This window comes from Hyperolius riggenbachi, chromosome 10 (assembly GCF_040937935.1).
Source record: "Hyperolius riggenbachi isolate aHypRig1 chromosome 10, aHypRig1.pri, whole genome shotgun sequence".
NCBI classification, from domain to species: domain Eukaryota; kingdom Metazoa; phylum Chordata; class Amphibia; order Anura; family Hyperoliidae; genus Hyperolius; species Hyperolius riggenbachi.
Window position 1 is genome coordinate 131,892,130 of NC_090655.1, and position 15,316 is coordinate 131,907,445.

General features: G+C 44.4%; 1 protein-coding gene and 1 long non-coding RNA gene across 11 annotated transcripts in view; one reads left to right on the forward strand and one right to left on the reverse strand.

The window, feature by feature from the left end:
- Nucleotides 1-15,316, reverse strand: part of LOC137536102 (cGMP-dependent protein kinase 2-like) — an 843,621-nt gene that overhangs the window by 283,657 nt on the left and 544,648 nt on the right. The gene's annotated exons all lie outside the window — the stretch shown is intronic.
- The window catches only part of LOC137536105 (uncharacterized), a 94,837-nt gene that overhangs the window by 72,753 nt on the left and 6,768 nt on the right, over nt 1-15,316 (forward strand). The window contains exon 3 of the long non-coding RNA XR_011024520.1: nt 10,746-10,916. This is a non-coding gene — a long non-coding RNA (uncharacterized lncRNA). The remainder of the gene's footprint in view (nt 1-10,745; nt 10,917-15,316) is intronic.

The following is a 15,316-nucleotide window of genomic DNA, read 5'->3' on the forward strand; positions in this document are numbered from 1 at the left end:
CGGGGGGCCGGGCACGCAGAGGCCATGTGTCCCTTCAGCCTACAAATGCGGCAGGCTGCCTTATTGGGGCACTGGTCCCTGAAATGGCCATATAGGAAACAATATCGGCAATACTTCGGCTGCCCCTGGTAGTACACCGTGCATCTCTCACCTGCCACGGTAAAGGCAGCCGGAGGGTGCACAGTGCCACCATACCCATCAGAGTCTTTCTTCAAAACCACCTTAAACTTGATCTTACTCCGATACATCTTATAAGGGTTATACAGTTTCTCAGCATTACCAATATCCTCACAATATTGCTTCAAAAAGGTCCTCACTGTGTGCACTTCCATAAACGGGTTCAAACAATGGACAGTCAAATACTTCACCCCAGGGTCAAACATGGGAGTGATCTGGATCTTCTGCAGCACAGGATAAGTCCCCTCCAGAACCAGCTTCTTCCAATTTTCACACAGTGCAAGACATTTCTCCTCGGTATAAAGAGAAAGATCATAAGTGCCCAATTCCACAAACTCCTGAATGGCATAGATATCTGTTACCTGTAGGTCTAGGATATCCAGCAGCACATCGACACAGACCGTCTTCAGACCGATTTCCTTCACCGCCTCCTTATCCACCTGAATTCGCACAGAATTGCGCAGTGGCGTTCTCCTGGGCTCCGTCATCGCAGCAACCAGCTAGACGACCTTCGCCCCTCTGGTGTTCCCGGGGCCCCCAAAAGGAGACCCCCCACTAAACCTCCTGACTCAGAACCAAATACAGACACACTTGGTCTAAGCCAAAAGGCCGAGCGGCGATGCACAGCCTGATTCGGATTGTTTGATCCTCATCAGTGCATGGCATGGATTAATTTGGCTCTATGGAGTAGGGCTTGTAAACCGAGAGGTACAGACTAACCAGCAAGCTCATGGTGACCCAGAACTCATTGGAGTGTGTAAGGGACTACAATGGTCCTAAAAGCCCCCTTACTAAGATGTTAAGAAAAACAAAAATTTGCTTTCCTAAAACAGAAAGAATTTGCGATAATTCAGGTTGGAGTGAGCTCGAGATGTCTCCCAGAGCACCACTGCTGAATATATGCAAATTAACCATTGTACCCTTAGAAGCTAAACACACCTCCAGAACCGCTGGATTGCAATGATGTGTCAGCTTGTTAAATTGTACAGAGCCATAATAATCCAACATGCATACAGACTGTTTCGGATTGTTTGATCCTCATCATCAGTGCATGGCATGGATTAATTTGGCTCTATGGAGTAGGGCTTGTAAACCGAGAGGTACAGACTAACCAGCAAGCTCATGGTGACCCAGAACTCATTGGAGTGTGTAAGGGACTACAATGGTCCTAAAAGCCCCCTTACTAAGATGTTAAGAAAAACAAAAATTTGCTTTCCTAAAACAGAAAGAATTTGCGATAATTCAGGTTGGAGTGAGCTCGAGATGTCTCCCAGAGCACCACTGCTGAATATATGCAAATTAACCATTGTACCCTTAGAAGCTAAACACACATCCAGAACCGCTGGATTGCAATGATGTGTCAGCTTGTTAAATTGTACAGAGCCATAATAATCCAACATGCATACAGACTGTTTCGGATTGTTTGATCCTCATCATCAGTGCATGGCATGGATTAATTTGGCTCTATGGAGTAGGGCTTGTAAACCGAGAGGTACAGACTAACCAGCAAGCTCATGGTGACCCAGAACTCATTGGAGTGTGTAAGGGACTACAATGGTCCTAAAAGCCCCCTTACTAAGATGTTAAGAAAAACAAAAATTTGCTTTCCTAAAACAGAAAGAATTTGCGATAATTCAGGTTGGAGTGAGCTCGAGATGTCTCCCAGAGCACCACTGCTGAATATATGCAAATTAACCATTGTTGGTTGACACATCATTGCAATCCAGCGGTTCTGGAGGTGTGTTTAGCTTCTAAGGGTACAATGGTTAATTTGCATATATCCAGCAGTGGTGCTCTGGGAGACATCTCGAGCTCACTCCAACCTGAATTATCGCAAATTCTTTCTGTTTTAGGAAAGCAAATTTTTGTTTTTCTTAACATCTTAGTAAGGGGGCTTTTAGGACCATTGTAGTCCCTTACACACTCCAATGAGTTCTGGGTCACCATGAGCTTGCTGGTTAGTCTGTACCTCTCGGTTTACAAGCCCTACTCCATAGAGCCAAATTAATCCATGCCATGCACTGATGAGGATCAAACAATCCGAAACAGTCTGTGGCTTCTAGGACTTTTGGCGAAGATCAGGTGGAGGATATTTTCTTGGAACGAGGGGTATTCTAAGGGTCCTCCTTGTGGGGGCCCTGGATAAACGGGGAGAGGATGGCAGCTGCGTCGAGTGGAGGAGGCATGCCAAAACTGCGGAACTCAATTCGCTTTGTCGTAAAGACGGATTGGAGGAGACATGGTCCGAAGGCGTTCATCGATAAGGTACTGGTGGAGGGGTTGAAGCTGAATAAGAGCAAGATGTTTGCAATACAAGATTTCCCAGGACAAGGGGCCTATGATATCACAATGCATAATGAGGAAGATGCGCTAAAAGTGCTGGCAGATTATAGAGAGAGCAGGGAAGATTATGTTAATTGGTTGGAGTCGGTCACGCCATTATTTAATGAAAAGGCGAGACAGATTTATGTGCATATGTACAATCCTTTCGTGGAGCCAGATGTGGTCAGGCTGTTCATGCTGCGATATTTTGAGGATGTGAGCTCTGCTGAAAAAATATACAATCACATAGGAGTATACAGAAGCAAAATGAAGTTTATTGTGAAGTTCAAGAGGCAGGAGGGGTGCTGGCATGATGTAGTTCACCCACCCCCCGTCTTCTCTATTGCCGGGGAGAGAGGTTATGTCACATATCCTGGGCAGCCTCTCTACTGCCGGAGGTGCTATATGTTTGGGCATGGAACTGGAAGTTGTGTCTCGGAGGAGCGGTGCAGACATTGCAAGGAGCCAGTGCACCCTGGCTCCAGCTGCAAGAAGGTGAAAGTGTGTGACCTCTGTGGTGTGGGCGGCCACTTGGCCAAAGATTGTGAAAAGCGTGGTAAAACAAGGATTTACACGTATGCTGCTGCCGCTGGTTTTTATGGTAGGGGCAGGAGGTGGTCACTGGCTCCCCGTGTGGAGCCCCGGGACTCTGAGGCTGTTACTGAGACCCCACTTACTGATGCAGCTGGAGAAGGCACCAGTGTAGTCCATATGGGCCCAACCGCTGCTGAGACCCCCCCTGGCCCCCCTGTGGATGAAGTAACTGATTCCCAGATGCTGCAGGCAGAGGAGTTGCCAAAGCTGCAGCGAGTGAAGAAAAGAAAACTGGGTGAGGATGTGGATGAAAATGATGATGCTGTAGGGAGTGGGGGTGAAGAGGACGCCGTGCCTCTGTCTGCAGAGTTTCCCTCTGATGTGCAGAAGGCTGCCGGTCCTGCCTGTAAGAAGGCTGCCGCTGCCAAGTCTGCAGCGAGCAGGACAGGAGAGGCCGATGTATGTGCTGTGACTGAGGTTGCCCCGAGTCCCCCCACTGTGGAGAGTCAGGCTGGGGCTGTGCAGAGTGAGATTGTGGAGGAGACCCCCCCGGAGCAGCTCCCCGAAGATGTGCCCGGCTCTCCAGCAGAGCGGGATTCCCCTGGCGCAGGTGACGTCATCAGCTCAGTTTCTACTGAGCGGGACCCGCAGCGTGAGCCTGGAGAGTGTGCTGAGGCTTCACCGACCCCTGCCACCAGTACCGAAACCTCCCCCGTGCTTCTCGTGAGCCAGGCAGAGGTTCCTGATGTCTGCACAGACCCCCAGCGGCCTGCCATGGACGCTAGTAGCCGCAGGTCTGCTGGGAGCAGTAGTGCCACAGTTCCTGGAGCCGGCTCAGCCGGCGAGAACAAGAAGAATGCAGGCGGGGAAACAGCTGTGCAGTCAGCTGATCCCCTGCACAATCCTAAGCCTGCCCCTTCTTCTGCTCTCTCGCAGAAGACTCTGCCAGCACATTCTAGCCCTGTGAAAAGCGCAGGGAAAAAGACAAAGACTGACACTGCTGTGGGGAGATCCCGGCAGGGGACTCCCTCACTTCCCTCCAAAAATAACAGCTCCCCAAATTCAAATAAAGGAGGGAAATCAGCCAGCATGATGTCAGAGGAGGTGGGAGGAGGTTATGCAAATGAGGAGGAGGAGTGTGAGATGGACATAACAGACCCTGGGAAGGTGGAAGGGGAGAAAGAGGTGGTGATAGAAGAGAGTGACAGTGATTATCCACTACCTTATCAAGAAAGAAAAGAGGCTGTGACAGAATCAGAGAGTGATGACACCCATGTGGCAAAAATGCGTATTGTCAGTGACATTTCTGAGGGAGAGTTAAAAGTTGACATGACGCAGTCTCCTGTACCCACTAGCTGGAAAAACACCAAACCAGCTAGGAGGATTAACCCAGAGGTGCCTGGGCCGAGTACTGCTGGAGATTCTGGTCCAGAGGACTGGAATATGGCGGAGTCAAAGAAACAAAAAAGAAAGAAAAACAGAAAAGGAAAGCAGGAGCCCGCTACAGTGGGCTTAAGGAAGAGTCCCAGGGCATCCAAGAAGTGATGATGGCTGAGTGTAGGGTGCATAACACGTGGTGTCTTTTGGTGATGGTGCTGTCCCTGCTGTCTGTAAATGTGAGGGGGATCGGCTCCTCATACCGCCGGGCTGCAGTCCTGCAGGACCTTGCAAATTTTAGGGCGGATATTTTTTGTCTGCAGGAGTGTATATTGAAGACGGTACCAGGCTCTGGGGAATGGGCAGGGGGCAATGCCATCTGGTCCCCTGCCTGCCAGAGTAGGAATGAGGGCATTGGCGTGCTGTTTAATAACCCAGGCATAAAGGTTTTGTCACATGCTGTCATCATTCCGGGAAGGATGATGGTTGTGAATTTTGATTTTTTTGGTTCCCAGTACCGTCTTTTTAACTGTTACGCTCCTGCAGACAAAAATGAGAGGGCGGAGTTTTTGGAGGTGCTCAAGTTCAATCTGCCAGGCCGCATTAAGACCATTGTGGCCGGCGATCTGAACTGTATAAGATCGGTTGGGGATCGAGTGGGGTCAGGAGAGACCAAGCTGGACTCCACCAGTAGGATCCTCAACCAGATTGTGACAGATTTTGGACTGCAGGATGCAGCTTTGGCGGCAGGCAGTAGGGACAGGGAATATACTTACTTTTCGGATGCGGGCACGGTTAAGTCACGCATAGATTACTTTTTACTTTCTAGGTATGTGTTGGTTTCTGCTGTCTCTTATCACCAGGTCACTTTTTCTGATCACAGAGCCATTCTTTGTTCCCTGGAAACGTCGGAGAGAGTGGTGTTTGGGAAGGGAGTCTGGAAGTTGAATGTGGAGTTGTTGGAGGATGTGGACGTACTTGAAAGATTTAGGGTGGAGTATGCAGGATGGGTGTGTAGGAAGAGAGGTTTTGTGGATTTGTTAGAATGGTGGGATTGGGCAAAGAGGAGGATTTCTGGCTTTTTCAGGAATCTGGCGTATGAGAAGAGGTGTTTGCAGAGAGAGGAGGAAGAGAAGTGGAAAGTGAGATTGCAGTATTTGGTGAAGATGAAGGAATGGGGGTATGAGGTGGAGGAAGAGTTGGAGGAGGCAAGACAGCGAATGAAGGGGATGTTGATGGAGCGTGGGAAGAGGATTGTGTATCAGGCGAAAGTGAGAGATTTGGAAGAGGGGGAGTCTTGCTCCCGGTTCTTCTTTAAGAAGGTGGTGTCCAGTAGGGATGTGTTAGAGTCAGTGGTGGTGGATGAGAAGGAAGTAGTTGGTTCTGAAGTGGTGGAAGAGGTGCAGAAGTTTTATGTGGATTTGTATGGAGGAGGGAATGTTGTGTCAGATGTGGAGATGGAAGAGTATTGTGATGAGGTGTTGGAGGAGTGTTTGGATCCGTTGGAGGTACAGCAGCTGAAAGAGTCGGTGGCCACGGAGGAGGTATGGGCGGCAGTGGGTGCCATGCAAACAGGCAAGACTCCAGGGAAGGACGGGCTCCCAGTGGAGTTTTTTAGGTGGGCCTGGCCTATCATTGGTGGGGAAGTGGTGGAGGTGGTCCAGGAGGTTTTTTCTTCTGGACGGTTGTCCCCATCAATGCGGGAGGGAGTCATCACCCTGATTTATAAGAAAGGAGACAAAAAATTGATAAAAAATTGGAGGCCGATTTCGCTGTTGAATGTGGACTACAAGATAGTGGCGAAATTGGTCGCAAACAGGTTAAGGAGTGTGATAGCATCTATGATTGGAGAGGGGCAGACCTGTGCGGTCCCCGGTCGAAGAAGCGCCGATAACCTGGTTTTGTTAAGAGACATGATAAGTTTTTCACAGGAAAATAAAGTGCCGATGGTCATTGAGGGTATCGATTTGGAAAAGGCATTTGATAGAGTATCACACTCCTTCCTGTTCGGGGTGATGGCAAAATTAGGGGTCCCTGATTGTCTCCTAAAAGTTATTAGAAGTTTTTACACTGGAATTTCGAGCCAAGTCTTGGTAAATGGGGTTTTGTCCAGGTCATTCCCCGTTTTGTCCGGAGTCAGGCAGGGGTGTCCACTGTCGCCTATGGCTTTTATTTGTGTGGTGGAGCCTTTGCTGAGGTATGTCCAACGGGACAAGGTGGTGAAAGGATTTGTTGTGCCAGGTGGTGGTGGAGAGCAGGTGAAGTATTTGGCTTATATGGATGATGTGGCGTTTGTGGGTGGGTCGCAGGCTGATATTGATAGGATGAATTTGCAAGTGAAGGTGTTTTGTGGAATGTCTGGAATGGCTGTGAATTGGGAGAAGTCCCAGCTGGTTTCCTTTGGGAGGCCTGTACCTTTGAATGTGGAGAAAGTGCCGGTGAGTCAGGAGATCAAGGTGTTGGGTGTGGTGTTTGATGCAGAGATGAAAGGTAGAAAGACTTTGGATGAGGTGAAAGGGAAAGTGGTAAGAAAGTTGAATTTTTGGAGGTTGCGGAAGTTGTCTTTTTCAGGGAAAGTGTTGGTGGTGAAAGCTGTGATATTGCCGTTGTTGTTGTACTTCTGTTTGGTCTTGCCTCCTGGCAAAAGATGGATGCAAGAGGTGCAGAGAATGTTGTTTGTCTTCTTCTGGGGTTCAAAGATGGAGAGGGTGGCACGGGTGACGGTTCACAAGGGTGTGTCTCTGGGTGGTTGGGATTTCCCTGATGTTGCTTCCTTTTTGTCTCTGCACTATCTGGTGTCTGTCCGTAGAGTATTGGAGTCAGAGGGGAGGGTGAAGGATTTTGTAAGATACTTGGGAGGATGGTTGTGGAACAAGTTGGGATGGGTTGCTAAGGACCTGAGCAAGCCTGTTGCATTCACAACCACGCTATGCTATCAAAAGGTCAAAGAAATTCTGTACAATTTCAATATGACAGGAGCAGCCTTGGCGGATATAAATAAACAGAACATAAAAAAATGGATCACAAGAAATTATATAATATGTTATATAAAAGGAATGACAAGTGCACAAGCAGAGACAATATGGAAAAGAATGAACATTAAAGGAACAACAAACAGACAAAAAGATGTGGTGTGGATGTCCCTGGTATCAGCACTCCCTACTAGGGTTTTTTGCAAAAGGAGGGGTATGACTCCCTCAGGAAGGTGCCCAAGAGAAGGGTGCGGAGGGGAAGAAGATGTGGATCACGTTTTTTGGGAGTGTGATTTTGCAAGGGATTTTCGGAGGAAGTTGGGGTTTTTTTTAGAGGTGGTGGTGGAGGTTAGGGGCACATCTCTTTTAATGGTGATGGGTGGAGTGTCACTGGGTGCAAAGGAAAAGGATAGAAAGGGGTGGATCGTGTTTTCTGTATTCAAGGAAGTTCTGTGGGATGCAAGGAATCTAATTGTATTCAAGAAGGAGCAGTTGTCATTGGAAGCAGTATGCAATTTTTTCTTGACGCGATTGTATGTGGTGTATTTGGCAGATAAAAAAAGTGTTGGAGAGGAGAAGGCTCAGGAATGTTGGAAACAAAAAGAATGGAGCTCATTGATATAAAAAGTGAACAGATTTAATAAAGGCCGGTATGATGATTTAATTATGAAGGATGGGCAATATCGCTGCCAACCTGATGGAGAGATCCGCGTGATGGCTGGTTTTTAAGTGATTTTAATCTGAAAGGCCAAAAAAAAAAAAAAAAAAAAAAAAATCCGAAACAGTCTGTATGCATGTTGGATTATTATGGCTCTGTACAATTTAACAAGCTGACACATCATTGCAATCCAGCGGTTCTGGAGGTGTGTTTAGCTTCTAAGGGTACAATGGTTTATTTGCATATATTCAGCAGTGGTGCTCTGGGAGACATCTCGAGCTCACTCCAACCTGAATTATCGCAAATTCTTTCTGTTTTAGGAAAGCAAATTTTTGTAATTTTTATTTTTGTTTTTCTCCAAAGAGATCATTATTCATCTTCTATTCAGAATAACTTTTTAGCACTTTGCAATTGAAAAAGGTACCAAATAGTAGGCGGAAAAATACAAGCAAAACTATTTTAAGTACTTCCTTGCATGACAGTGATTTAAAAAGTCATTCTATTGCCAAGTTTGAAAATATCACTTAGGAGAAAACTCACGAGAAAAAGTTGCATATGGGCCCAAGTGGTGTGAACTCTCACATTACAAGATACTGGAGTTCCATTCAGGGGCTTGTAATTAAAATATTCTTCACACAAAAGGTGGATAATATTTGCTGGGTCCAAACATTGCAGAAGTAGATTTGGATTAGGATTTTAGTACAACTACTGCAAGCTGGAATATTATATTAGAACTATTGATTTTTAAATGGAAATAGCAAATGCATAAAATCAGACTGCATAAATGCGGGACTCTACCTTATGGTTCCTAACGACCATTTTGCCCGGATCTAGTTATAGTTTCACATATGCTAGTCCTCAGGACACAATGTATGCCAAGTGCTTATAAGAACAGCCATCAAACTGGTTCAGATTACCTTGGGAAATCAGTGCTACACCTGTGGGCATCCTGCTCTCATGAAAGCATAAAATGAATGCCTAGCTGAATAAACCTTTTGACAGAACAACAAGCCAATGGAAAGTCCTGAAATCAGGGCCAGACTTCTTAAAAGATTACAAAGGCCCAGACCTAAGGCTGCTACTGACCAAGAAGGCAGTGAAAGCAGAGCGGGAGAATCCACAAGGCAAGTGCCTAGGGCCTGAAGAGAAACAAGGGGTAGGGGCCTTACCCCACCCAAATCTTGCCTACAAAGTCAGGCGGCCATCTAGGGCAGACCCAAAGTTGTTAATGCCCAGGGCCCCATTTCACATTAATCCATCTGTGCGTGATAGTGGAAGAGGGGCTTACTGCATATGGAAGAGGAGGCTGCAAGTAGAATAGGGAGACTATATAGGGAGCAACACATGGAAAAGGGGAGTTTCAGCCCAGGACAGAGGAGAAGAGCTGGAGAGGGCTGCTGTATACAGATATTGTTAAAGGAAGAGGAGACTGCAAATGGAATCAGAGGGGCTGCTCCAAATTAAAGCATTAGTTGTTAAACACATAAGGTGGCTTCACATAGTAGGGCAGCCTCAAGAAAGGTGGCCTTGGGGAGGAACAAGTGTAAATCTGGCCTTTCCTGAAAATGGTTGGATTGTGTCAATATATACAACCCTTCTCTACTATCTGGGAGCTGTTTTGTCTATTTTTTTTCTGCATGCAGCCTAGAGTTTAGAAGATTCTCTTTCATTATAGATGAACTGTCTACTTTAACAGTATACTACAGTATAAGCAGTAGGGTATCAGATTAAGCTTTGCATGTAGTTTGGTTTCTAAGAATTAACGATCAGCAATTTTACCAGTCTGATTAGAAAGCATCTGTATTTCTGACAGACTTGTGCTTCGTTGACACAAATGGCTGAACCTCACAAACACTGTGTAGTCTGGCAGAAAACAGTCGTATTTATGTACAGCAATCATGCCTAAACCGTTAACTAAAATTAGTGATTGTTTCAAGCAAGTATACAATGGGCTATTGGCACCTGTATGGATTCATTGTGACTATAATTAGTAAAGAAGTAAGAAAATACACCCCAATCACCAATGAGAGAACTTCCCATGTAGGGAAAAGGAAGGATTAGCCAGTAATACACACTAAACAGTAAACAGCTCAAATTCAAGCATATTAAACATACGCCAGCGCAAGCCTGCGACAATAGAGTCACAGTCTTCTAGAATTGTTAGAATGGTAATACTGTATTACAATATATCAAATAACAATAAGCAATATATTCACATACAGCATATTTAAAAATTAAGATGTCTATTTAAACAGGATCTGCCAGAATTGTGTTGCATTTGGGATGACTCTACTAATATAGAGGCTAAATGCAACACACACCATCATGACTGTTAGTGGTGAAAATTATGGCAAGTCAATCTTAGTCCATCAAGCATACACAGGACAAGCTGACCAGTCATATAAGACTGTCATGCCTCAGTAAGTGGTTGCCCATGGCAACTCACCAGCTGCACCATCTAGTGGCTGGAATTTGCTATGCATCCCTGTTTGTATGTGAGCAGGTGAGCTCACTTCCTGCATTATGTCTTATAAGCACTTCCTGGACTCAGGCTGGTTGCACGAGCATCATGTTTCCTGAGTCCCTTTTCCCTGCGTTCCTGTGTCCTAAGTGACTTTCCCTTTTGAACTGATATCTTGGCTTTGATCCTTGGCAATCCTTTGACTACCCATTTGACTTACGTTCCTGTACCTCACCTGTTTCAGAATGATTTCCTGTTAATGGACTCCTGGCTTATCCCTGACTACGTCTACTGTCTGTTGTATCTGTACCTCGCATTGGACTATCCAGTCGTACTCAGCAATTGCCTTTGGACGCACCCACCTAGATTCCAGGTCTGTGCCCATCTGGCTACACAGAGAATTCACGCATCCCAGGTACGTGACAAAGACTATGGGCTTTATTCACAAAGCCGTGCTAACTGTTAGCATGCTGGTGAAAAGCCCATTATCACGCCTAAACTCAGTTTAGGCGTGATAAAATAAGCTCGCGTGCAAAGTTTTGCGTGTAAAGTTTTATGCGTGTAAACTTTTACGCGCGCAATGCCATTAAACCCTATGCGATGTTTCGCGCACACCGGACTTTGCGCGCAAAACTTTACGAGCGAGTTTTTTCCCTCAAAGTGGTGCTAACCTACTTAGTGCAATGCTTATCACGCCCAAAAGTCTTTATGCGTGCTAACTAGGTTAGCACCGCTTTGTGAATCAAGCCCTATGAGCTTGATGCACTAAAGTTGACGTGTGGTAATGCGCGTTACCACAGAAATGTGCCTGTTAACCACATGGATTCATGGCTGTGCTCCCCCTGAGCCAATAATGCTTCCTGCACACAGCAACTTTGCCGTGGTGCTAGTAAAAAAGGGTGCACAGGGATAGTGGACAAAAAGGGCGCCGCCATAGACTGCAATGCAAAATATCGGCTATTCGGCGCCCGACAGGTAAAAAGGGCGCCCGAGAAATAGCGGTTACAGGGATCGTGTTAACAAAAGTTTTCATTTACAGAATAAGGTTTATAACAAATATCATTTACAAGTTCGTTTTGACTTTGTGTTATACTTATTTTTTCGTTCTTACATTTCGCTTATAGCCGTTTTTACTTATTTTTTCGTTTTAAAATTTCGCTTACAAAAGTATAACAACTAAATTTTCGTTTACACTTCTTTGATCATTTAAAAATTCGTTTTCATATGTATAATGCTTAAATACTGTTTTCAACCTTATTGTATTAGAAATACATCGCTTTTGGTATTAACTTTGTTTTTACACTTATAATGCGTTGATTATAGTTACTAAAATATCGCTTTTAATATTACTGTTATTTTAAGATTTTTAATGCGTACGTGATTGTAAGGCTATCTATTTTATTGTATATATTTATATATACTTTTCTCTATTTATGATATTAATGTATACGTGATTTTAAGACTATTTTAAGGCTATTTATTCTATTACAAATATATAAATTATTTTATTCATGTTATTTGTAGTGAAGTATTTTACGGATTAAATATATTATTGTTTATATGTGTTTAGGGTGTTTGTGCGGTGGGGATGGTTAGGTTTAGGCATTACCAGGAGGATCTAGGGGTTAGAGATAGGTACAGGGAGGGTTAGGTATAGTTACAGTATAATATACGCAACCAGGGGGTGGTTAGGGTTAGGCACCACCAGGGAGGTCTAGGGGTTAGGGTTAGGTACAGGGAGGGTTAGGTATAGTTACAGTGCAATATACACCACCAGGGGGATGGTTAGGATTAGGCAGCACCAGGGAAGATTTAGGGTTAGGTACCACTAGGGGGGTGCTTAGGTTTAGGCATCACCAGGGGGTGGTTAGGTTTAGGCACCACCAGGGGGGTGGTTAGGTTTAGGCACCACCAGGGGGGTGGTTAGATTTAGGCACCACCAGAGGGTGTCTAAGTTTAGGCACCACCAGGGGGGTGGTTAGGTTTAGCCACCACCAGGGGGGTGGTTAGGTTTAGGCACCACCAGGGGGGTGGTTAGATTTAGGCACCACCAGAGGGTGTCTAGGTTTAGGCACCACCAGGGGGGTGGTGAGGTTTAGCCACCACCAGGGGGGTGGTTAGGGTTAGGCACAATATATGTAATATATACAATTTATTAAATTATGTATATTTAAACAAAGAGGGGGTCAAGGGGTTAGGGATAGGGAGAGATCTGTGTGAGCCTACAGTTAGGTATAATTGCAGTAAAATATCTGTAAAATCTACCATTGCATTGCTATACTTAAAGAAGTGTAAATATCGTTTTTGTTATAGACGCTATTTAACGTTTCATTTCAGAATTCGTTTGTTGTTATAGGCAGTATTTTGCCATTTCATTTCCGTTTATTTAACCTATTTAGCACTACATTTTCGTTTACAACCTCTTAAACGAAAAATATGGTTTTGCATTAAAACGTACAATTTCGGCTATACCCCGCGCCCTTTTTTCCAGGCGCCCTTTTTTGATACACGCACTTTGCCGTACTTTAGTGCATCAGGCCCTATATGGCCTATATGTAATGTCCTTAAAACACAGTTCTATAATGGATCCAGCTATATTAGCATTAGAAATGAGAGTAAGTTGTAAAACTTGTAAATAAAAGAAACAGTTTAATTACCTATGCTCCTCAATAAGTTTAGCTGGAAAATACTGTGAAAATTGTGCTTATGATGTGAGTGCTTGAAATGTGCCCATCGAAGGATTCTAGGAACCTGAAAGCCCCTGAGGAAGAGCATGGTGTGTCCAGCAACAGTGCAATGGATGCCTTTCTTGCTCAGTTCATACAGCTAAGATCTGCGAACATTGCTCCATACCCTATAGGACACACCTCCTTTGTCAAAATACTCCAGGATGCTGTGCAGTTTCTTTTCTTCTTTCTTTGCATAAACGTAAAGTAAACCTACCTTAAACTAAATAAGTGAATTCTTTAAACTGGAATGTTCACACTGAATGTCTGTGCCCAAATCAGTATCTGAAGGTCTCTGTGCAATTGGATTCGCACAGCCCTGCCACATGGAGTACAATCACCCAAAGGAGGCCAGTAGCACTTCCCCAGCAATGCACGGAACAGAAGCGGGTCCACACAATCCTCAAAGTTCAGTTCCTTTTATTGATGAATACAAATGTCATGAATGCTGTAAACAGACAGCTGTTTCGAGAACACACAGGTCCTCTTTATCAGCGACCTGTGGGTTCTCAAAACGGCTGTCTATTTACAGCATCCATGGCATTTGTATTCATCAATAAAAGCTACCGAAAGTTGAGGATTGTGTGGACCCGCTCCTGGCATACATGTAATAAAGGCATCTGGAAAAAAAAGTGTGCCGGATATTGCCGCTAGTAGAATATCGGTAAAATGACTGATATTCTACTACTTAATTGGCATTGTTTACTATGACCTAACCTCACCTTACTCTCACACAGAACCCTCCCTCTACCGATCCCTAACCCTTAACCCTCCCTCTACCACTGCCTAACCCTTAACTCCCCCCTCCCCCGTGGTGCCTAACCCCTAACCCCCCAATGGTGCCTAATCCTTGACTTTCCTCCCTAGTGGTGCCTAACCCTTAATTCCCCTGCTGGTGCTTAACCTCTGAACAACCCCCCTGGTGGTAACTAAACCTTAATCACAGCTTTTTTCATTGGCACCTATGGCATCTCTATTCTTTCCACAGCCCCACTAGTGCCCTTTTTACCAGTTTGGTGCTGCTGTGCCTCAGATCAGTATTTGCACTCATTCATTAACCCTAATAATTTCCACAAGAAATTTGTCGCCTAACATGTTTTTCCCAAAAGTTCCTGCTCCCAATGAAAGTAATGCAACATTTTGGAAAACAACTTTAACAAAGTTTGCTTAGCAAAGAATTCTATTACAATCTGCTAAAACTGAAATGAATCATACATGGAAAACTCATTCTATACAGGCAATAGGGGAACAGTTATGACTTGATGAAACTCCATTTGTTACTTGATTATTGACATAAGTAGAAAAAACTCTTCTTTTCTGTGTCCTGTTTATTAAACTTTAAATTATTTATAGCATATTTTCCTGCACAATAGAAACCACTAGAGACCAACATTAGCAACCCACATGTATGTATATGTGTTTGTACGTCAATACCCTAGGCTCTCAACGCGTGGTATATAGACCCCTTGATGCATTTAAGTATAAACAAATTAACAGTTTAAGAAAATGATAAATCATATATAAACAACACAGTATTAGTATTTTAGCTGATGAAAAGCAATAGTAAATTTTTGGAAACTGTTTAGTACCAATTACCATGTGCTAATACTAAACATATCTTTAAGGGGGACTTGAGATAATCTTTACCATGCCAGGGGGTACTTGGTGAGACAAGACTTTCAAAAGGGGTACAGTCCAATAAAATCTAGAGGAAACACTGCCTATACTGATACAGAATCACCACTGTAAACATGCCCACATGCAATGCATACAGTATTTATATGTATGTCTGATGTGTTTTCCACTGTCTTTGTGTTAATACATTCTTCCTTTCCTACAGTCATAAATAAAAAGTGCATATTTTTTAATAGCACACGAAGATCAAAACCATTCATGTAGGACAGGCGTTTATAGCACGGCTGTGACCTTATCTTGTACAGACATAAACCACTACGCGCACTCTGAATCTGATTAATACTGAATATGCCCAGTACACACGTAATGCCACTCTGAACAATAAAAAAAAATGCATGCAGCAGAAGCCACTTGTCACACATGAAAAAAGATGAGCAATGCCTCCCTGTATCAT